We start from the raw sequence: 22,730 nt of genomic DNA on the forward strand, positions 1-22,730 counted from the left end.
AGCCGCAGGACGAGGCGGGGACGCCGGGTCCGAGCCCCGAGTGGGGCGAGGCGCGCCCGGCGGCCTCCAGGCCCTCGCGGTCCCCGCCGGGGCGGGCGCGGCGACCCGGAGCCCGCGCCCCGCAGCGCCCCCGCCCGCGGCCCCCGCCGCCCGCGCGCCGCACGCTGGCCCTGCCCCTGCCCCTGCCCCTGCCCCGCGCGGCCGCCAGCGGGACCGGCCGGACGACGAGGCGCCGGGAGCCCCGGGCTGGCGCTGGCGCTGCGGCTCCGGCGGCTGTCACTGCCTCGCTGCTGCTCGTCCCCCCCAGTTCCCTTCTAAAAGTAGAGGCTCGGGGGAGGGCGAGGAACCTCCGCGCGGAAAGGGGCGGTGCGCACTGACCTGTCAGCGGCGGCGGAGCAAGACCCCCGGTCGGGGCGCACTGGGGCGCGCGGGGCCTGAGGCGGGCGGCGGCGGCGGCGGCGGCGGCGGCGGCTCGGCCAGGTGTCCCCTCGGGCCCGCGCCGCCGCGCCCGCCCCTCCCCCGCGCCGCGCTCCCCGCCCCGTCGCCAGGGACCAGGGAACCCCCCGGCTCGATTTTTTGTGCAGTTTCAGCAAAGCTCCGAGGAAGTTGGTCCTTTTGTTCCACTATTTATAGATTGCGTCAACATTGCGAAAAGGAGAAGGCGGAGCGGCGGCCCCTCCCCCTCCCTCCGCAGGCTCCGGGGAGAGAAAAGCCCCAGCACACGACCCAAGTGCTCCGCGAGCCCGCCGCCCCCGGCCGCCCGCCCGCCCGCCCGCCGCCCCCCTCCCCGCGGCCCGGCCCGGCCCGAGCGCTGCCAACCCCGTCACGTGCCCGCCCGGGAGGACCCGCGCCCCGGCGCCCCGGCGGCCGCCCGAGCGCCGCGCACGGCGTGGGCACCCCCTCCCCCCGCCCGGGCAGGGCCGGGACCCCTGCGGCCGCGCCCCGCCGTGCGCCCGCGGGCCTCCGCCGCGCCCTCCCCCGCCCGGCGCGCGCGCGCCCGGGCCTCGCCCCGGAGCCGGGGGCCCGACTCGTGCCCCGCGCGGCCGCCGCCCCGGGATGCCCGCCGCCCTGCCCCCGGCACGGCGGCCGGAGGGCGGGGGTTGCGGCGCGCGGAGGGGGGCGCGGCGGCTCCCGGGCCCGCCGAGCGCGGGAAGCGCGGTGCGGCCCCTTCGGGACGTGCGGAGACGCACTCCGCAGGTGCAGCGAGGCGTTGCGCGAGCTCCCTTCCCGCCCCCGGGGCCGCTCGGGACCCGGGCGTCCGCAGACCCAGGCGGCGGCGGACGGAGCAGAGCGTTGTAAGGAGTTGTTGGAAGTTAGAGATGTGAGCAAAGCGTTCGAACTTTGCATCCAAACCTGATCAGATGATAGGCCTCGCCATACCCCCGAAATGAAACTGAGCTCCCTGCCGGCCTAGAGCCTCCGCTTCTGAGCTCCATGTAAACAAGGAGGGAGGTAAACACGAGGGGAAGGCCTTCCTTAGGACGACCCCGGCTGCAAGGAGCTGCTTGGAGGCTAGTTTACCTTCTCGCCCCATGGCCCTTTTTCTTAATTTATTTAGATCGCAGTTGAACTTGCCCGAGTCGGGAGTAAAACGTCTCAGCCCCTCAGCTCACGGGTGCAGGGAAGCCCAGGCTGAGCGGGGACGAGCGCAGGAAATGCGTTGGACCTTTCCGGGCAGCTGGACGGTGTGGTAAACAGCCTGGAAGGCTCGTGTTCTCTTGCAAGGAGTTTGGAGAGCCCGTACCCGTGCGCTCAGCCTCGCCCGGGCCCAAGAGTGGCCCAGGGCGCGGGGGCGGGACCTCTGTCCCCGGCCGCCCCGCGAGCCGCGCTTCCAGGCGCTGCCCTGCGCTCGCCCCAAACCCGGGAGCGCGGCCGCACGGGCCGCACGGGCCCCCAAGGAGTGTGCCAGCACTTGCCAAACCGTTGCAGGTTTGGGCCTTGTCTGTCTGTCTGTTTCAAGGCAGGGGAGAGCTTAGGCCATGGGTTTAAAAATCGAGCAGCGTGCCTCGCTCGCCATACAGAGGACGCAAGGACAAATAAAGCAAAGCTGCACCGTGGTTGCCGGGTTTGCAGAGCGCGGAGGCGAGCGGACCCGCAGCAAGTTGGACGACGCGCCGGCCGGTCCCCTGGCACCTGACGGGGCGCAGGGTCTGGTGGGGGGAGCCGCTCCACGTCTTAGGGCTTCGGTGCCTCCCGTGTCTCTTCCAACGTAGCGGAAGGTCCAGGCCTCCTCTCTCTCACCCCGCCTTTCTCCTCTGTCTCGTCTTCCGTGGGGGAAAGACCCAGCCTGCCGAGGGAGGCGAATTCGTTTCCGCGCCAATTTTGTTGCATCCCTACCTACAAGCCACGTTGGTTTGCAGGATGAAAGCCAGCCAGGGCCTCCTGGTTCTCCCGCGCCTGCCAGTGGCAGGGGTGGCCAGGCCTGAGCCCTGAGCCTTCGCCTGCCTTCCCCCTTCCCGCTTCGGGCCAAGCCGCGGTGTCCCCGCCACTTTGTCGGGACACGTGCCTCGCACCCCCACCCCCACCCCACCCCCACTTTGTCATCCCGCAGTCTTTGCAGCTGCGGAGAGGAGGGAGCGAAAGTAAAACGAAAGCGCCCGGGCGCATCAGGCTCAGCGGCTTCCCCGGGCTTCCCCGAGCACGGCCGCGGGAGGCCAGGGCCCGGGGTGGGGAGGCGACGGTGGGCGCGGGAGCCGCGCGCAGGCGGCGCCCGGTGCTCACCCGAGGGCCCCAGCCCGCCTCCTCCCCCTGCGAGAAGCGGACGCCAATCCCGAAGGGAAAGTTTGGCCTGGGTCTGGAGTTGCAATCGGAGACTGACGAGGGCTGTGCGAGGGGACGCGGAGGCCAGGGAGTGTGGCGGGGCGAGCGCTGGCCCCTGGAGGCGGATGCCCGGCTGAGGCCTGGGCCCGCCAGGGCGCACGGAGGCCACAGAGGCCCAGGGGGGCGGTGCACAAGCCCCCGGGCTTCCCGCAAACACCAGAGTGCCGCGTGCGTTAAAGATTTCAGGAAACTTTGGTGACATATCCTCTGGTTGTCCCCGCGCGGACAAAGGCGGCCTGCGCAGATTGGGAGGAGGCGCGGCCCCGCGTGGGCGGCCTGTTTCACCGAAGGGAAGGCTTGAGAATGTCTTCAGGAGGTGAAGGGACCCTCCCCACAACCATCGAGCATCCCTCGGGGGACCGCGGCCAGTCCCGAGCCGCGCCCTCGCTTCCCCAGGCACCCCTGCAATGGCCCAACCCTGGAAGGCTGGCCTAGAGGCTCGCTGTGTCACTCCAGGGCACGTCCCTCAAGCCACACGCCGGGAAAGCACCACCTCACCCTAATATAAACAACTAACCCTATTCCATTTAATGGTACATTGGTTGTAGCAGTATCTGTGGCAAGTGTTAAAAAAAATCATTTGATTCTAAATGAGTGGAATGTGGGAACGCGGCTTTCTGTGCGGGTCGTGGCGTCTGCGCTTTCTCAGGCTGGCACCTACTGCCCCGCGCCGCCCGCCCTGTTACAGCTCTAGCAGGTCAGAGGCGCCTTCGCTCTCCAAATAAATTGGGATTTGTGTGTGCTTGTTTTGCGTTGTGTCGACCCCGCATTGCCGGCTGTGCACTTCAGCAACGTGACTTTAAAACAGCCGTAATTCTAAAAGATGCAAAACTGAGTTCGCTCGGGCGAGCCTTGGGAAGGCAGTCTTGGTTTCCTGCTAACGTTCTGCTGGTAACGGTCACCAGTCAATCCCAGGCTGGCGTTGTTCGTTTAGATCCCTTCCTTTCCCACCACAACTGCGAATACCAGAAAGTTCTAACTGTGAAAAAGCTTGCGCACTCCACCCAAATTTCTTTATACAATGTTGAGAGCTACAGGTGAAACAGACCCTTAGGCTTAGGGACCCTTGGGCTAGCCATCCTTTTGTAGAAAACCATCTATTTCTTAAAATATATACATATATATATATTCAGCAGAAGCGGTTTCTAACGCAGCAGTCTGATAAAAATACCTGCTTTCACCATGCTCGCCCTCTGGCTTCATACCTGGCGGCCGTTCTCACTTTCTTGCAAGTTTTCCCCCCTGCAGCTTACTGTTGTGAACCACTTTCTGTAATTATGCAGTTGGTCTATTCTCCATCCCACTTAAATTAAAAAAAAAAAAGTACATGCACGGGTTTGAAAGCCATAGTTGTTTTTATTCCGCACCCTCCCCCTCCTCCTCCTCCTTCCCCCCGCCCCCCAAACTCCGCACACGCAAATGATACGTCGCCCGGTCTAGGTTGAAACTAAAGCGCCTAAATAACGTTCCCAGCCCGGGTCAGTCCCTTGAGCCATCGAAAGCCCAACCTTGCGCACTCCCCCTGGAACCCGCACCAGAAACCTCGATTTGGAGTCCAGTTTGGAAACAAATCTGTGCTTTTCGCGGTGAAATGGGAACTTGCCCAAGCGATGCATCTGGCTTTAGATTTTATGGGGAATATGATCTGGAAAAGGGAACGCCTGCTTCAGGCGTGGCAGCGTGCCCCGCGCGGATCCCCGGGGCCTCCCTGCTGCAGACGGCGCGCGGGGCCTCGACCCGCAGGGCCTCGGCCAGCCTCGGGGCGCCCTGGTGTGGGTCAGCCCCGCGCCGGCGCTCTCCCTCCTCGGCTTCGCCTGGGGTCGCTCTCGGCGGCGGCGGACGAGGCTTCGTGAGCGGAGCGGGCGGCCCGGGGCTGAGATCAGATGTCCTTAAAGGAGCTGGGAAAGGGGAGCGGCTCTTCGCAGTCAGCGCCGGGCACGACTCGGGCGCTCCCCGCGACGCCAGGAAAGCCTTCCTGCGGGGGAGCACAAGCTCCCCAGGCGTCGCCGAAGTTTCGAGAATGCACCAGCAGCCTGCTCCCCTCCCCCACCTGTGCTCTCCGCGGCTGCGCGTCCCGCCCCCTCCCTCCAGGTGGCCTTAGGCGGGGCCCCAGGCGGTGCGGGGGTGGGGGCGGGGTGCGCTGCGCCCGGGCGCGGCGCTGCAAGGGGGTCCGGGGCGCAGCGGGCGTGCGGAGGGGTGCCCGGGTCAGCCCCGACGGGCGCAGGCGCGGGTGGGGAGTGTGCGATGCCGGGGAGGGCCGGGGGCGCGGGGACCTCGGACGGGACGGTAGCGGGGACCGGGGCGCGCCGGGCCCCGACGGGACGCGGGCGGGAGACCTCTGCGGGAGCTCCACCCCCCCACCCCCACCCCCACCCCCACCCCCGAGCTCCCGGCAAGCGGGCGCGGCCTCCGCGTGCACGTGGAGCGCCTCCGCTGCGGGGAAGGCCGCGGCGCGGTGCACGGGAGGCCTCGGGGCGACCGCAGCGCGGCCTGGAGCGCCCGGTTCCCACGTCCGTCGGGCGGCCGCGGATCCCGGGGCTCCGCAGGAGCTGCGCGCGTTTCCCGGCCGGCGCAGGCCGCGCACGTGGGGCCCGCCCGGGCTCGCCCCTCCCTGCCTCCCTCCCTCCCTCCCTCCGCGCCCCGCGGGGCAGCCCGGGCCAGAGCGCGAGCCCCCGACTCCCTCCGGAGCGCAGGGCGCTGGGCCGCGCGGGGCCGCCCGGGCGGTGCAGCAGGAAAAGCTCCGTCCCGTCCTCGGCCTCCCAGTCAAAACATTTGGCCGAACCTCGAAATCCCCCCCCCTTTTTTTTTCCTTTGGTGATAGTCCGGAAAAGAAACACGACCGACAGACTCCCCATCAGGCTTGCGTCAGAACCATTTCCCCTGGACTGGACTGAGATTGGTTTTTTCATTAGCTGCTGGAGCTGAGGTTTTGATGGTTTACCTGCCTGCTGCGGCTTCTGGGTGTATTCTCCTCCTCTCCTCTCCCACTTCATCTGCTTGTCAACTCTTTTTTTTTTTTCCTCTTTCTCTTTTTCTTAAGCTGCGGGTACCCTCAGTTCCACCGTCTCCACTGTGACACGCGCAGAGGCTGGTCTCACTCAGCCTTTATCAATGGTCAATATAAGCCACGGTGTTTGCACAATCCTCGCAAAGTGGGTCATGTTTTCGGTTCCTTTGATCCACAGCGACGGGAAAGTTTTGTTTTGCGTGTTCTTTTCTTTCCTTTCTTCTTTCTTTCTTTTTTTTTGGGGGGGGTGGGGTGGGGAGGAGGGCACAACGCGCTCAGTGCCAGTGCCCTCCTTCCAGCTACAACTTCCCTCTTCTCCCAAACAGTTCAGGATTTCTCTTTCTTCATTTTTACAGAGACCTAAAGAGTTAGCAGAAATTCAGCGTTTGCTGACTCACCTTCCACTTTTTTTTTTCACCCCAGCCAGGATGAACACTGAACGATGTAATCGGTTAAACAAAACAGACTTTAATATCATTACACTTGGATCTCTCCATTAGCCTTAGCAATTATGTCACTTCGAAGAAGGAAGTAATAAAAACGAAATTCTCGCGAATAAAATATAATTGTAGAAGCTATCCATTTGAGGTCCGGATGCAGAAGAAGGAGGTATCCATGTTTTTTAAAAAAAAGAGCTCTTATTTTATAAACAATGACTAATATGGAATATAATGGGTAAAGCTAGCGCCCACAGGGTGAGTGCACGTAGTGGGTACTCCATGAATATTTAATCATCTTCTCTTCCTTTCTTCTCCCCATCACTGGAAGTTTTGGCAGGCGGTACAGATTTCCCAGTGGTTAAGGAAATTATGCTCAAACTTCGCTTCTGGTTCATGTAATCTCCACTCACTTAAAAAAAAAAAAAAAAGAAAACTCACAAAATTTATCCAGGGAGCTTTACTAGCTTATTAAAACTTAATGGAAATAGCTAGACAAAATAAAAAGTATGGTGATTACATACATATAAATCCGAAATACATTAAATTATTTCAAACTTTAAAGCGGCTGTAATAGGTAACCATTACCATTTGATTTCGTTGACCGACTTCTACAGTAAAAACGAAAATTGTGGGCTCCCGCTCACTTCTCGCGTTTCTGCTAGAGCAGCCTTCACCCGCAGACCGACCTGTCGCGACTTCATATTTTTCGCAGGGCAGATTTTACCGGGACCCTGTTCAGTTATCCACATTGGAGAGTGGGGCTCTTTTCTTTCCCTTCCCCCCCCCCCTTTTTTTCTTTTTCTTTTAACAAATAAGATGGGAACCCAGAGCGGGAGTCTGCGGCCTCCCGGGTGCCCAAACCCACCTGCGCGCCCCTTCTGCCTGGTGGCCGTGGCGCGGTCGCGGGGCCCGGGAGCGGCTCCCGGCGGGCACCTGCCCCCGCATCCCCTGGGCCCGGCCGCCCCGAGCGCCCAGGGTCCGTGTGCCGCGGCCTCCGTCCTCCGGGGCCCAGGCTGCGCGCCCGGACCCCGCGCCCAGACCGCGCCCCGACCGCGTCCCTCGCCCCGCGGGCTCCTCGTCGGACGAGCATCCCTCGGGGAGTCTGTGCGGCCCGGACCTCACGCCCGCCCCGCGCCCTCCTCCTGCGCTCGGGAGCCCCGGGTGCGAGGGCCGCTCCTCCGAGGCGGGGCGCCAGGTCCTGCCGGTGGGCGCCGCGGCTCGCGGTCCCGGGGTCCCGGGGTCCCGAGGTCCCGAGGTCCCGAGGTCCCGGGCGGGGTGGCGGCCTGCTGCTTCCCCGCGGAACCGCCCGCCTGCTCCGCGCCGCCCAGCCTGGCCGCCCCCGCGGCGCCGCGTGACCCCAGGGCTTTCGGAGGTGCAGGCGCAGGGCCTGGCCCCAACTGACGGCCCAGGGCCCTTGGAGCGGCGGCGGCAAAGATGCTTGGGGCTCGGGGGAGCAGGGCCTGGGGGAGCAGGGCTTGGAGGGGGGCAGGGCCTGGGGGGCAGGGCCTGGGGGGCAGGACCTCGGGGAGCCGGGCCTGGGGGGAGCTGGTGGGGGCAGGGCCTGGGGGAGCTGGGCCTGGAGGGGGGCAGGGCCTGGGGGCGGAGCTGGGAGGGCAGGGCCTGGGGGGCAGGGCCTCGGGGGAGCAGGGCCTGGGGGAGCTGGGGGGGACAGGGCTGTGGGGGAGCAGGGCCTGGGGGGGCACTGTCTCCAGGCTTCCTGGTGCAGGCAAGTGTGGCGGCCAAGGGGGGGGTGAACTCACTGTGCTCGTTGTTGGGGTTCTCGAGGTCTCAGCCCGCAGGCGGGCAGCCTGGGCACTGGGGGCAAGGGTTGGGGCTCTTGAGAGCCCGGGCAAGGGTCAGGGCGCCCACGGTGAGGGTGGGGCTGCTCCGGGCTGCGGCCAAGGAGCCTGGTTGCTCTGAGCAGCCACGGTGGGCCCAGCCGCAGCCCCCAGGACTCTCGAGGTCAGGGTGGCGGGGCCTTCACCTTGGGGTGCTGCACAGCCTGTCCCCAGGTGGCACGGGGGCCTGGCCAAGCCCTCCCAGTGGGCCTGCGCGGCCACCGGAGAGCAGGGAGCTCCCTGGCTGGCCTGGACAGGCAGAAGCCCCTGGGCAGGGGTTAACTAGCTCAGAGTCAGGTTTCTTCTTTCACCAAGAAAGTGCTACACAAGTTTCCCTAGTCTGCAATCAGTGAACTCAAGGCTGTTTTCTTAGGACCCCATAGGTACTTTGGCCTGTAGAAATGAATTTGGGGACAATCTTCTTTCTCTCAAGTGAACTGGTCACACAGACAAAAGCTGGGTTACAGGCCGGGGAACAATTCACCCCCCTCGCCGTTCATGTACAGGCCTCCTTCTGAGGAGGGACATTGTGTGTTCTCCAGGCTCCTGCGCTTACCAGGGGGGAGGTCCTGCCCTGAGCTGAGGAGGGGGCTTCCCTGCAGGACTGGTCTGACTGGGAATGAGGGCTGTGGCTTGGGAGGGACTGCAGGAGGCCGGCCGGAAAATGGCCAGGAGACAGGACCCAGGATCCTGGTTAGGAGAGCTTTCTCCTATGTCACAGAGGCCTGGGGAATTTCGTTGCCTGGCCTGAAAAGACAAGGTGGACGTGCCCAGTCTAAAGGTGAATAGGACAAGACTGAAGCTTCCAGACACTATGCTAGTGTTAGAAACCTATACATTCCTGGTTGAGTTTCTTGTACCCTGTTTTAAGATTCTTTCCATTTGTTTTCCTTTACTCTTTAGTGTTTTTGAAACTGTTGCAAAAGAAAGTCATTCGCTTAACAGAGATTTATTGAGAGCCTGCTGTGTGTCAGGCACAGGAAGGGGATAGTGAACAAGACAGTTCCTGTCCTCACAGAGCTTACAATCGGATTTTCTTTATAGAGAGAGAGGGGGAGAAAAAAACAACCAACACCCAGGCAATTAAAATACACTGTGAGAAGCGGAACATTTTTTAAATACTGTGTTTCCATGGTGAAGTGAGCCCGGTTATTTGGGGCTGTTTACAAGGTCAGCATCCCTGGATCACAGCGGTCAGAGGACGGGGCGGGAGAGTAGAGAGGCAGCCTCAGGTGATTCGCTTGGATCCAAGAGTGGAATTTAAAGGCTAAGCAGTGCCTCATGGGGCCTTCAGGGTGGTGGGTGGCCCAGAAAGTAAAGCTGAGGAGGCTGTGGTGCTGCAGTAGAGCAGATGCCCCCTATTTTTCTTCTGGTAAGAAGGATTCGCTTGTCATTTTATAAAGGGAGTCGGTATTTCCATTCCAGGCCCACTGAGGCATATCAATACCTTAAACACATCTATCCCTGTTATACCTACATGATTGACACTTCAGACCTTGAAAAGGGGAAAAATAAAAAACTAGTTTTAAGAGAGGCATCTAGCAGAAAATTTTGTGAAAATATTGCAAATAGAGAATTGTATTTGAGACCAAACCTTAGACAGTGAAGACGCTACCTTGTCCTCATGGAGTTTAAAATCCAATGGAAGGCATGGGGAAATACATAGGAGAAGTTCACCATCTCCTGGAATATAAAGGGCTGCAGGCAAGGCAGGCTTTAAATTCTCAGGAGGCCAGGTCATGGGGGTGGGGCACTTAGTTCAAGGTAACTCAGGGAAGTCCCATGGGGAAATCCCAGAGAACATTCCTAGGAAAGAGAGAAAGCCTTTGTGGGTTGACACAGCTCTGATCTTCTCTGGAAATGGTGGAGTCTTCACAGCATTTGTGAATCTTAGGGGTGCTGCCCGCTGGTAACCCTGTTCCAGAGAAACAGAAGAAACTACTTAGATCTTGCAACTAATTAGATTTTTTCAAAAAACCTGTTAGTTTGATGTCACAGTTATTAAGTATGAGAACACCTAGACTGGTGCTTTCACTAGAGCTGCTGAATCCCGTCGTAGTATTGTCAGTGGGGACAGGAGGGAACGGTTCTTGAACACCTGCTGTGTGACATCGAGGTTTCATACATGTTGCCTTCTCTAATTCTGTTAACAGCTCCATGAAGGAGGTGTTTTTATTTCCATTTTATAGGTAAGGAAACTGAGGCTCGATGCATTTATGCAAGGTCACTTGGCAAGTAAATGGCAGGGCCATCTGACTGCACATCTGTGTTCTCTTCACTCTTCTCATGGAGTCTCTTTTGAACCAGAGGGTGATGATCCTAAAAAATGAAAATCACAGTAAGAGAATTCACATTTGAGATTTTAAGTCCTTCTGGAGAATACAGGGTTGGGTGAACTTAGAGTATCCCAATAGATTATATTTTAGAGTTGCCAATATTAAAACTAAGGGGATCACCAAAAGAACACCGGGAGTGTTTTTACACAAGTTGAATTTGCATAATGTGACCAATCTCGGGATCCCTGGGTGGCTCAGCGGTTTAGCACCTGCCTTAGGGCCAGGGCGTGATCCTGGAGACCCGGGATCGACTCCCACATCAGGCTCCCTGCATGGAGCCTGCTTCTCCCTCTGTCTGTGTCTCTCTCTTTCTCTGTGTCTCTCATGAATAAATAAAAAAAAAAATCTTAAAAAAAAATGTGGCCAATCTTTTTTTCCATCCTTTGCTTGCTAGAAAAATTTCAGGATAAAGATGTGCTAATATGTTAGTTTAGTTTATTATGTAGAGAAACACGTGTGTATAGTCTTACATTTAAATGGAAATTCTCTTTTTGGTTTTCTCATCTGCGGTCACTAGGTAACTTCCCTTGGGCTTTGACTGAGGAGGCTTGTCATTAGCATGTAGGCCACCTGAGGTTTGCGATCGGGGGAGATTATGGTAATATTACAGTTTTATAGACTGATAACATTTGATAGGTAAAGAAAAGGTTTTTATTTTTTAAAGATTTCATCTATTTATTCATGAGAGATGCAGAGAGAGAGAAAGAGAGAGAGAGAGAGAGAGGCAGAGACACAGGCAGAGGGAGAAGCAGGCTCCCTGGGACTCGATCCCAGGACTCTGGGATCACACCCCCGGCCAAGGGTAGACACTCACCTCTGAGCCCACCCAGGTGTCCCTGAAATCCTAGGATTATATTAGTCAATCACTTCAGTAAGTATCTGTTGAACCCATACTACTTGCCAAGTACTGAGTATATAGTGTTGGTCAAGATAAACTGAGTCCTGGCTGTGGACAGTGTATCAGGCAGGAAGCGAAACAACGTGCCCAACTCTCTTCTAGACTTATTTAATCTTTCAGACGAGGCTGCTGTCTGCCCCTGTGTATACGGTACATACACAAAAAGGGAGGCTGGGAAACCTAAATACCTCGTTCAAGATCACACTAGGGAATGGCACAGCTCCAGTTCCAACCCAGCAACAAAGGCTCTGATGCTTTTTCCTGGCTCCACGACGCATCCTTGATTATGCAGACACTCACAGTTGTGAGACCTTGCTACTCACTTTATCCGTCCTATGCGGTTTCCTCGCCTGAGACAGATCATTATTCTTACCCTGCTTACCTCGTGGAGCACTAGCAAAACCCAAAAGCAGTTAGTTGTTTAGCTTAATGTAATCTCACAGGATAAACAGCATATCAACTCTAATGATGGGTTTATTGTGATAACCTATTGATGGAAAAAACCTTGTGGTCCAGTGGGATCAGATTTTGATGAACTTTCATCGTTCTGTGTTTGATTGATTCATCCAGTGCCAAACGCTTGCTGGATTGGGTACACTTGTTCTGAGCCTGTAGGTTCAGAGGTTATGGGAAGTTCTTTGGCCAAGAGGAGCTTCAAGTCTAGTGGGCGAAAGAGACACATAAACAGGTAAAGCATGAAAATGTGCCATAGCAGACGCCCAGCGTCTCCTCAGAGCTGACAGCGTTCTGAGCCTCCCCTACCCACGCCAGACCCTTTGCCTCCTAAACATTGTTTCTCGAGCTAGGACTAACACTTGAGCAGCTTGTTAAAAACGTAGGATCATACTTCTCTCTCATAGAGTCAGATTTTTCTGGGGGCGTGGCCTTACTCTCTGTTTTCTTTCCTTTAAAAACTCTTAAAAAAATTGGGGCACCTGGATGGCTCTGTCGGTTGTGTCTGACTTCTGATTTCAGCTCAGGTCATGATCTCAGGGTTGTGAGACTGAGCCCCCGGTTGGGCTCTGTGCTGGGCACGGAGCCCGCTTACGATTCTCTCTCTCTCTCTCTCTCCCCCCCTCTGCCCCTCCCCCCTCAAATATTTCTTAATTTCTATGTCCAACGTGGGGCTCGAACTCACCACACCAAGGTCAAGAGCCCCATGTTCTACCGATTGGGCTAGTCAGGTGCCCCCATTAGTCTCCATTTTAAATACATTTTCCAAAAAAGGTCTTATAAAATCTGCCTAGATTGGTATTTGGGAAAAAGGTCTAGGCCACTTGACAATCATCAAGAAAACCAGCCCCCCAACCCCTGACACGGGGCACAGGGATGAGGTCACACTCCACCAGTGAACGTTAGGGATCCACACCCACTCAGGGAGTGCGGGTGCCAGGGGCTGGGAAAGGCAGGCGGGGGGGTCTTCGGGCAGGTGCGGGTGGGGTAAAGTGTAGCCCATGAAATGGGGAGCATTTTGGCAAACAGTTGTACCCACAAGCTCGTTCAAAGCTATTGGTGGATGTCACTGCCTCCAGAGCCTGTAGCTGGACACCTGTAGCCCCGCTGCCTTCCCGAACGGCCGTGGGGACACCAGGTTTGCCTCTCCACGGGGGGAGCGCTACTTTCCGTCCCGATGACACTGGCTGTTTGTGACCAGCCGCTGCCGGGGAGCCTGCGGCCCTCCTGGTTCCGGGGAGGAGGACGGGTGCTTGAGGTTTGGGAGTAGGTATGTTCCAGAACGTACTATTAAAAGTCTATCTCAATATGTATCTACCTATTATATATATAATATAAATATATAAATATAATATATAAAAAATATAAATATAATATATGAAATATTTATAAATATATAAATGTAAAATATTTATAAATATATAAATATGACATATAAAATATTTATAAATATATGATGTATAAAATATGTAAATATATAAATATGATTATAAAATATATAAATATATAAAATACGATGTATAAAATATATAAATATAATATATAAAATATATATAAAATATATAAATATAATATATAAAATATAAACAAATACGATATATAAAATATTTATAAACATAAATACGATATATAAAATATTTATAAATATATAAATATGATGTATAAAATATATAAATATATAAATACGATGTATAAAATATATAAATATAATATATAAATATATAAATATAATATATAAAATATTTACAAATATATAGATATGATGTATAAGATATATAAATATATAAGATATTTATAAATATATAAATATAAAATTATAAATATATATATATTTTTTGTAATGGCAAAGTCTGAGGACGCCGACTGGGGGCTCCGTGGCGGCCACCGTGTCTGCAGGAGGTTTTGAGCACTCCTTCCCGCGGGCAGGCCTCATTCCCGGGCCCACGTGAGACACCCCCCCAGAAGCACCTCTGCCACCGTGACCACCGCCACTTCTGGGATGAGTCTTTCTTGGGCTGTAAATTTGCCTTGGGGGCTTTTTTCGAAGTTCCGCGCATCTGTGCAGAGGCTGAAGCGAGTCACCTGAGCACACTCGTGGCGTGGGCCGCGTTCGGGGGAAGGTCTAGAAGTGTGCGGTGAGTTGCCTGGATCGCAGCCCTCGTCGTGGCGGACGGCAGAGCCCCGCACTGTCTCCTGGGCCCTCTCGGTTCACGCTGGGTCTAACATGTTTTTTCATGATCTGTATACTGTGTGTGTGTGTGTGTGTGTCTGTGTGTGTGTGTTATTTTGGAAAATTAGAATAAGAGTTCCATATGTTGTTAGAGCATACTGTCACAACCAAGTGTTAGCGTACACACGCGTACACACACACACTATCCGTTTAGGGGAAGTACTCTGACTTTTTTTTCTTTGCTCACAAAATCGAAAAATTGGCAGAATGTTTAATTTGTCACTTGGCAGTATTGCAACGTACAGGCAAGCAAGGCAAGCCAAATTGGGTGAAAATTGTTTGAGGATTTCTTTTGAGTCTTAGATGGTGAAAATCACGCAGCCGAGTGTGCACATTCGGACATTTCCTGCTTGATTTTTAACCGCATTTATTGGCACGGCCAGATGTAGTTAAAGCTGCCCAGCGAAGGCACGTGATGTCCAGAGGAAGGTGTGGGGATATTTGTGGTCATCCTATTCGTGCTATTTATGTCAAGACGACTGTTGGCCTAATTGTTCTGGACTATTGATTGGGGAAAGATGAAGTGGGATTTTACTCGAGCGTCATAAATCCGTCTTAATCATGAATTATATAAACACAGACTTAGGGGGTTGGGAGGTCAAAATCAGATGTGTTTTTGGGCCTGAGCTTTCTCTGTGGGTTTCTGGAACATTCATGGTGCCCAAGACATAGTGGGACCCTGGCAACCCTGAGGCTTTCTCTGTTGAGTGCTGGGGGCTTTGAAATTGTCTCCACAATGAAAGAGGATTCATGAAGTAATGAAAAGCTGTTTCCTTTTTAAAATGTTCAGACAGCAGCACAAACATCTGGGAATTTGTTTAAATACTCTGGTTCCCTGAATTACCCATTTCCTTAACATATATTTTACTTATTTTTCTAAGGGGGATAAATTTCTACTTTGTGTTTTCCCCCGCTCAGCTGTGTTAGGCTCCTTATTTTGTTTAGTATGTAGGTTGCTTGGTATCTAAGCACACAAGGTAGAACACTACCATGCAAGCTATTGTCAGGTGCCAAGGGCAAAGTGATTTCTGCGTGCGATCAAGAAGGTTTTTTTTTTTTTTTCATTAGAATTTCATTTCTTATAAATTAAAGAAAGGAAGAAATGGTTAAAATGATCTAGTGTGTCTCTTGAGGAATAATCAAGCAATAGTCCTCAAAACTGGAATTGAAGCAAAACTGTTATTTTCCTTCTTCTTTGCAAAATTCAGTTTCTCTTTCCAATTTCAGAAGTCATGCGACTTCTCTTTCTTTCTCCCCACTTTCTCCCCCTCTTCATGGTCTCAGAAGGATGAAAATGTACGTGTGGGGGAGGGAGGTGGTAGTAGGCTGTGGTCAATATTTAGGAAGCTAGGATGAGAGAAATGCAGGTGATTTCTGAACTTGGAACATACTTTATGTCTATTTATGTCTATTTAGGGATGTAGGATCTGGACTGATGTAAAAATTCGGACCTGCTTAAATATATCAATCTAATATCAGATGACGAGTCCGCGCAGTGTTTATAGCTTCCTCGATCGTCAGGGAGCTCTGCCTCTGTTTCTGTTTTACTTGTCACCCTCATAGTAAGTAGAGCAAGTGTGGTTTTAAATGTTCAGGACTGGGCTATCTTTTGACTCACCGGACTGTGTTTTCATATGTGGCTTGTCAGTTTACAACCGATCAGAATATGAGAAAAATATGAGATATATTGGTTAGTATGACTGTACTAAATAGAACTTAACCTGGTTGGTTTGTTTGGTAGGCATTTTAAGATATCACAGTCACGTGGCCTTCAGTGGATTAAAAATAACAATTGTGACTATGGAGCATTAGACACGAACCCGTGGGGATTGGGCTTAGTAGATGACAAATTTAATGGTGCAGTTTGGCAGTTGCCTGTTTGACTCTCCTGCTGCCACTTTGAATGTTCTTCATTTGCCCTCATCTTATTAAAGGGGGTTGCACAACATATATATATTTTAAAGATTTTATTTCTTTATCCATGAGAGACACAGAGAGAGGCAGAGAGAGATGCAGAGACACAAGCAGAGGGAGAAGCAGGCTCCATGCAGGGAGCCTGATGTGGGACTCGATCCCGGGACTCCAGGATCACGTCCTGGGCCAAAGGCGACGCTAAACCGCTGAGCCACACAGGATGCCCCATAACATATATATATTTTTTTTAAATTCTAGCTATGTGGACTGGTTGGTTTATTTACTTATTTCTAAAAAGCTAAGCAGTAGTTAATTGTGATTTGTGTTTCATTTCTTTTCCCCCTTTGATTTATTCTCCACTTGCTTAAATAAATGGATAGTCTGTATTTTTTTCTCCTCCACTTCAAATGTAAGGTTATTGTGAAGTGAGACTATGATGTTTGACTGTGGAAAGCTGCCTGTCTGTACCCATTTCCTGGATTCTCTCCTTAGTGTCTCCTTCTGGTTCAGATGGAGTTCTCAACTTTACATCCAGGCCCAGTGGCATGAACACCGATGGAGAAGGGCCTCCCAGTCCCACGTGTTCTTTTCTTTTTTTCTTTTTTAAGATTTTATTTATTTATTCATGAGAGACACACAGAGAGAGGCAGAGACACAGGCAGAGGGAGAAGCAGGCTCCGTGCAGGGAGCCCGGCAGGGGACTCAATTCCAGGACCCCGGGGTCACGGCCTGAGCCAAAGGCAGACGCTCAACCACTGAGCCACCCAGACACCCCTCTCTCAGATTTTTCTGATACTTTAGGACACATCTTGCTAATGGATGCATGAAACAAATCAAGATAAAGCACAGATGCTCACAGACTCCATCCCAGGTCTCCAGGCCCAGGCCCAGGCCCTGGGCTGAAGGCAGCGCTAAACTGCTGAGCCACCGGGGCTGCCCCCCCACGTTCTTAAATATCACACTGCCTAATGTGAATGAATACGCACCACACACTGGGACCCTGTGAATATCAGTGACTGTGTTCTCATAGACGCCAATTGTGAGAGGATGCCCTGTGAGGAAAAGATAGGTCTAAGCCCCTCGAATTTGAGGATACGTTGCAGTAAGTCCCAGAAGTAGTTCATTGTTGAGACCCAGAATTACGTGTTTGGTATCATGAAACATTGAGCCAAAGCGAGGTTTTCATTAGCGTGGGTGAAAGTGCCTAAAACTCTGTCCTATCAAACTTATCTGATTAATGAGAGCACTGAGAGTTATGGATGTTTTTGTTTGTTTATTTTGGTGCATGTGTGTGTGTATGTATAGAGGGTGCTTGAGAGAGCCCGGCAGTGTGGGAACAGTTCTGGGGGGTCTGTTCCCACTGCAAACAATTCAACTTTCTCATCTGACCTGGTAGTCTCTGATGATCACTTTTAGCACAGTACCTTTTTCATAATAAATGGGTCTGCTTCATAGCTGCAATAGAAATTGATCCCTTTGCCTTGTGGTCACCTCCTTCCCAACCCCATTTGGTCTTTCATCCTTGAGTTTGGGTCACAACCTATAGGGAAAGAGTGAAAAAAAAAACCCAACAACAAGACAGAATTGGCAATTATCCCAGTGATCTAGATTCTAATTAATTAGGGTCTACTTTTCCCCCCTACTTTTTAAGGGAAATTGCGCCTGTAGGCATTTTGTGGGAAGGATGCATTTCTTAATGAATGACTCTACCTCAAGCATTTTTGGATCCAGGAGGGGATATAAAAAAATAATTAGATGCAAGGGGCACAACTGAAAAGTATAAGATTTACACTCAAGCCAAAAATTTTATTTGCATATTAAATAACAGAGTCATGCTTGATGTCTCAGAATCTCTAGCTATCACAATCAGTAAAGAAAGTGAAACCAGATGTTTTCATTTAAGCTTTGAATTGTGTTACTATTAAAATAAAAATCAAGTTTCTTTAAGATTCCTTCTAGGTACAATCTAGCCATTTCTTTAGATAGGTTTCTCAGAAAGGCCAATTGGTTTTTGAGAGTGGAATCTGGTATTTTGCTGGATTTAACAATTCTCTGTGAAGCTACATACAAATTTTGTGCATTTGCCATTTTGCTGTACATTTCTTAAAGTGCTATTTTTGTTGTGGTTTCGCTGATTCTCTTCCAAAACATAGCAGCATCATGTCATGGAAAAACACTGGACCGGGAGAATCAATTCTCATCTCGGCTCTTCCGTTAAATGAAAAGATTTGAACTTTTGGAAAACCACTTTAACTCTTCGGACCTCAGTTTCATCAGCTGCATCGGTCTGCTCTATAAAGTCCCTTCTTTCTATCTGACATTTTAAGTCTGTTAGCACACGCACATCCTAGTGAGCTCCACGGATACTCATCTGTAGAAATTTGACATCTCAAGCTTCGGAGAAACACTGTGAAATTAAAATGAATGTCAGTGTTGGTGGAAAGTGTAAGTGTTAACGTTAGAAAAGCAAATCCCATTAACTTACTGAACTGACAATTGAAAAAATTAGACGTATTAAGAGCAAAATTTACTGTTCTTCTCTCTTATGCTAGTAATCTGTGTTCATCGCAGAAAATCCATGAAATTTAGAAAGAAAAAATAATTTTAGTCTCACTATTCAGAACGAACCAGTAATAGTGAATATATTTTCATTCCTTTTGACTCTGTATCTCTCTTATGTTCTACACCATATATGATTTTTTTTTTTTTTACAGAGTTAGGATCATATTGTTTGAGCTATTTTGTGTCTTGTTTTTTTTTCTCTTGAGAAAATACTATGAATTGCTTCTGATGTCCTTATTCTGAAACATGATTTTTAAAATTATATTTTTTAAAAAAAATTTTTGAACTATAAAGCAGATACTTGCCAAGTATAAAGAATAAAGCAATAATTAGTTTTATAAAGTTGAAGATTAAACTTTCCCCCTACTGCCAGTTCACTCATTCTTGGTCATTCACATTCCCTGGAAGTGAGTCCACTTAAAGCTTGGGCTATATACTTATGGTCATTAAAAAAATATATGTAAATATATATGAATATCTGTATATGTGAGAGTTCTTCCTTTAAGTAGGGCCATTTCATTCATGCCACTTTCTACTCTGGGATTTTTCAGGTGGCATCACTGGGTGAGTGTTTTCTGGGCAGTGTACACAGAGTTGCCTCACCACGGTGACTACACCGTCATCTCATCCATCTATGGATGCCCATTTCTATTTAATCATCTCCTACTGCTGGACATTGTGGTTGATGAGAAATTATTTTATTTTGCTTTTAAATGTGTTGCAGAAACAGTTTGTCCAAATCTTTGGGTGCATCTTTGTTTATTTCCCTAGGATAAATTTTTAGGTGCAAAATGACTGGATCAAATGTTACATACATGTGACTCTTGGTACGTGCTGCACGTTTTCCTGCACAAAGGTCAGCCTGCTTTGCATTCCACCAACCCATATGAGAGATTTTTTTTTCTGACTTTTTCCAACTTTGAACTAGTCAAAATTTAAGGCGAAATTTTCATCATCATTGCACTAATTTTTGTCTCAGTTCTAGTTTAGGATGTTCATTTCAAAGCACAGAAAAGTGCAGTTGACCCTTGAACAGGGGGTTAGGGACACTGACCCCCCCCCACATAGTAAAAAATCCATGTATAACTTTGACTCCCCCCCAAACTTAGCACTACCGGCCTACTGTCGGCTAGAAGCTTTACTGATAACATAAACAGTTGATTAAGATGTATTTTGTATGTTCTATGTGTACTATATTCTTTTTTTAAAATTTTCATTTATTTATGATAGTCACACAGAGAGAGAGAGAGAGAGGCAGAGACACAGGCAGAGGGAGAAGCAGGCTCCATGCTGGGAGCCCGACGGGGGAGTCGATCCTGGGTCTCCAGGATTGCGCCGTGGGCCAAAGGCAGGCGCTAAACTGCTGCACCACCCACGGATCCCTGTGTACTATATTCTTAAAGTAAGCTCGAGAGAAGATGTTATTAAGAAAATCATAAGAAAAAATATATTTATAGTACTGTACTGGATTTACTGAAAATATCCATGTATAAGTGGACCTTTGCAGTTCAAACCTGTGTTGTTCAAGGGTTGACTGTAATTCAGATTATCTGGTGCCTTGATCGTCTTTAATTCCTCTGGTGAAACTTTGTAAAGGACCTTTGGGAATTTTAAGTTCTACTATACTACACATATATTTTTATTTAGTGTGATGAGCTCAGAGATGAATAATTTACATATTTTTTTTCTTTATTATTATCATTTTTTTCTTTAAACTTTCAAACTGGCTGGTGTAGATTTCCTCTCCTGTTAAAATAGAAAGTCCTTTAGGAATGATAACATGTTAAAGAATACTGTCATTTTATTCCAGTAACTAGTGTCTGGTTTGGTTGAGCTTCCAAAGATCCTCCTAAGTGAGGAGGGGTAGGGAGCCCAAGATTGGAGTGCAGGGTGCCTTATCCTAGGGTAAGGGGCACTGTTGGAGGGGGGAAGAGCGGACAAATGAAGATGCAAAGTGACAAATGGCAATTTGTTTTTTTTTTTTTTTTTTTAAGATTTTATTATTTATGAGAGACACAGAGAGAGACACACACAGAGAGACACAGGCAGAGGGAGAAGCAGCTCCCTGCAGGAGAACCCATGTAGGACTGGATCCCGGGACCCCGGGGTCACGACCTGGGCCCGAGGTAGATGCTCACCCACTGAGCCCCCAGGCGCTCCACAAATGGCAATTTAAATACAATAGAGTTTAAAATGACCAAGGTTGACACTTGACGGGATGAGCACTGGGTGTTATTCTATATGTTGGCAAATTGAACACCAATAAAAAAATAAATTTAAATAAAAAAAAATGACCGAGGTTCAAAGCCTTGTGTTAAGCACAGATCTCTAAAGGTGACCTGTTTGGGCTGCCTTGAATAACACTCTTTATTTAACACTTTGATTTTAGTGAATTGCAACCATTAGTAGCAGAGTTTCGTGCAGCCCCTAAAGAAAAGTCATGTGTTACGTTTTAGCTGAATGTTTTCCTGATCTTCAGATGTAGTGACTCTAGAGATACACTGCAGTTATTGCTACGCCTTTTTCTGAGGCAAGAGCTTCCAAATAGGCGATGTTTTGAAATACAGCCAACACAATTTTTAATATAGCCCTCTACTGTGGGGGTTCAGTTTATGACAATGGAATGCAGCAATAACGAGTCGCAAAGGAATTCAGATCGTGGTGTAATGGGGAGCAGGTTCGACCCTAAGCCAGGATGCTTGTGTTTGATTCTTGGCCCTGAATTAATTAATAGCCTGGATTACTCTGGGCAGGTAATACAGTTCAGGGCAATATAGGCATCTAACAAATAGGGGTGTGAGCACACATTGCAGCGTAGGATCCTAATACTCCAAGATTTCTTCGTGAAGCCAGGTGGTCAAAATATACCCGGTTAAAAAGAACACGGGGGCCACTTCGTTCGGTTTACGGTGTGCAGAGAAGCCTTCTTATTCCTCCTTGCCTGAGTTTCCGCGGCTATAGCAAAATGTTGATCTGATCAACATAGATAGATGTGATCTAGATATGACCTAGAATCTATGACCCTTTTTCCCCCTATTCATATGTTCAGCAAATATTCTTTTCTTTTTTTTTTTCCAGCAAATATTCTTCAAACGTGGTTATGCATCAGGTTCTGTGCTACCCGCTTAAACGGACCCTGGCAGGAGTCGGGAGAGTCAGGCTGGAAGACACGCAAAAGGAGCCCACCCTACCCCTGGCATTCCTGGATTTTCCATTACAACGCAAATGCCCTAACCAGGGACCCGCTTTGCACTGCCCGAGGTTAAGGGCCCATTTTGCAGGTAGTGTCTGTGCCTTCTTTCTGGATGCGGAGGTTTGAAGGGAGACACAAAACGTAAAATTTGGACATTAAGACTTTCCATCTCTTTATAGATCTTGATTCCTGAATTTCATTATAGTAGTAATATCTTTTGTCATTTATTTCACAGATGGCAGCAATTTGTTTTTGATAAGTAGCTCAATACATTTTCAATCAGTGCAAGACCAACTTGTCCACACGGCCGGACGGTAAATTAAAGACACATTCCGAATACGCATTCATACACACAGCTCACAAATGTATGCAGGAACACGCATACACTCTTTAAGGCAGCCTGCCTTGGTCCTTGAGAATAGAATTCGACCTCCAGTTGACAAATACAAACTCAACCACATATATTTGGGAAAAAGTATGCCTCTGTAGGAAAAAAAAATAGGTTCTGAGGCTGAATCGCGGTATTTAGGAAACAAGTACTTGTAAAACGCCCTACTTCGTCTTTGTGAAAATTGACATAATAGAAGCAGCATCTTGCCAAAATATATCTAATCAGTACTTAACCTTAGTGAGGCCCCACGCTAAGGGAAAGTTTCATCTTCAATCTTGCAAAAACCCTTTTTTCTTTCTTTCTTTGTTTTCAGGATCCTGTTGTAATCCAGAGTAAAAAGTTAAACTTCATACCTCTGAATGCATTCGTTCTTGGATTCTTATTTAATGATGTTTGGAAAAAAATCTTGTAAAGAAAACTCCTGGTATATTATGTGTGGCACATTCTTTGAGGCCCAGGAAGCCAGTGGGCTCTAAGAAACACTTTAACATTTGCAGGGCTTTCCATCACCTGGGATTTAGATGAAAAAAATACTAGGCACATCTGACCATCTCAGGACAAGGAGTGTCCTGCTCAGGCATTGATTATGCTCTACGACTTGGTGAAAGGCTGGGATAGAGTCAAACCATGTGTCTTGGTGTGTGACTT

The 22,730-nt window shown here is 50.4% G+C and overlaps 1 protein-coding gene and 2 long non-coding RNA genes across 6 annotated transcripts in view; 1 reads left to right on the top strand and 2 right to left on the bottom strand.

Annotated features, from left to right (window-relative positions):
* Positions 1-466, bottom strand: part of LOC144288107 (uncharacterized) — a 128,095-nt gene extending 127,629 nt beyond the window's left edge. For both annotated transcript variants that reach the window (XR_013356078.1, XR_013356069.1), the window contains exon 1: positions 379-466. The gene's annotated coding sequence lies outside the window, so the exon portion shown is untranslated. The remainder of the gene's footprint in view (positions 1-378) is intronic.
* Positions 1-22,432, top strand: part of LOC144288110 (uncharacterized) — a 60,152-nt gene extending 37,720 nt beyond the window's left edge. For both annotated transcript variants that reach the window (XR_013356098.1, XR_013356101.1), the window contains one exon: positions 21,577-22,432. This is a non-coding gene — a long non-coding RNA (uncharacterized LOC144288110). The remainder of the gene's footprint in view (positions 1-21,576) is intronic.
* Positions 6,276-7,572, bottom strand: LOC144287587 (uncharacterized). Of its 2 annotated transcripts, XR_013355367.1 has the most exons (3): positions 7,133-7,572; positions 6,853-6,998; positions 6,276-6,676 (listed from the first exon to the last, which is right to left on the bottom strand). It is a non-coding gene; the product is annotated as an uncharacterized LOC144287587 (long non-coding RNA). The 2 variants fall into 2 exon arrangements; XR_013355368.1 differs by lacking the exon at positions 6,853-6,998.
* Positions 22,433-22,730: the final 298 nt, after the last annotated feature.

Source organism: Canis aureus, chromosome 17 (genome assembly GCF_053574225.1).
Source record: "Canis aureus isolate CA01 chromosome 17, VMU_Caureus_v.1.0, whole genome shotgun sequence".
Classification (NCBI taxonomy): Eukaryota; Metazoa; Chordata; class Mammalia; order Carnivora; family Canidae; genus Canis; species Canis aureus.